Source organism: Anabrus simplex, chromosome 5, assembly GCF_040414725.1.
Source record: "Anabrus simplex isolate iqAnaSimp1 chromosome 5, ASM4041472v1, whole genome shotgun sequence".
Classification (NCBI taxonomy): domain Eukaryota; kingdom Metazoa; phylum Arthropoda; class Insecta; order Orthoptera; family Tettigoniidae; genus Anabrus; species Anabrus simplex.
In genome coordinates this window covers 86,781,401-86,782,212 of record NC_090269.1, presented here as the reverse complement: position 1 = coordinate 86,782,212, position 812 = coordinate 86,781,401, and the positions used below count along the sequence as shown (strand labels likewise).

The 812-nt window shown below is 47.9% G+C and overlaps 1 pseudogene; it reads right to left on the bottom strand.

The window, feature by feature from the left end:
• Positions 1-435: 435 nt before the first annotated feature.
• On the bottom strand, positions 436-554 carry LOC136875128 (5S ribosomal RNA; annotated as a pseudogene).
• Between the last annotated feature and the right edge of the window lie 258 nt (positions 555-812).

The window sequence follows — 812 nt, the reverse complement described above, 5'->3', positions numbered from 1 at the left end:
TTTACCCTGCATCCGCGGTATTCTCACCTGTCGTAAGAGGGGACCTTGGGGCTTTCATTGAGGGAGAGTGGGTTGATGACCACGGGTCTCTTAACTGAATCTGACGTTACTTCTACTTACCTTGTGTCAGGATCCTCGCCTTCATATTTTCTATCCGATGTTATGTTATTAGGTGTGTGAGGCCTAGAGAATCTTTATCACACCTTTCATGCCTTTCCGTTCCTTTTGCCGATACCTTCATACTTTGATGTGTCGGCCCCATTCCATTTTTCCTTCTAAACCGAACCCCATAGCACTACAGCCCTTGAAGGGCCTTGGCCTACCAAGCGACCGCTGCTCAGCCCGAAGGTCTGCAGATTACGAGGTGTCGTGTGGTCAGCACGGCGAATCCTTCCGGCCGTTATTCTTCGCTTTCTAGACCGGAAAAGGGAAATGAGCCAACGACACGTGGTGTTCCCAAGCGGTCACCCATCCAAGTACTGACCACGCCCAACGTTGCTTAACTGCGGTGATCGGACGAGAAGCTGTGTATTCAACAAGGTATGGCCATTGGCCACTTTTCCTTCTCTTTCGTGTTAATGTAGGCCTAGGTTGGTAGCGCAGTTGTACTTTCTCCTAAGCAATCAGCACGGACACCACCATTCTCCTATCCGACCACTCTCAGCGAACTCTTGTTATTTTCCAATGTAAGACATCTCCCATTTTCACTCAGTTTACTGCTAATAATGCCTCAGTTGGCAAGATGTAGCGTTTACAGTGCATTATGTCTTCTGGTATGGGCCAGAATAAATTTGTTTCTTTCATTGATCTGT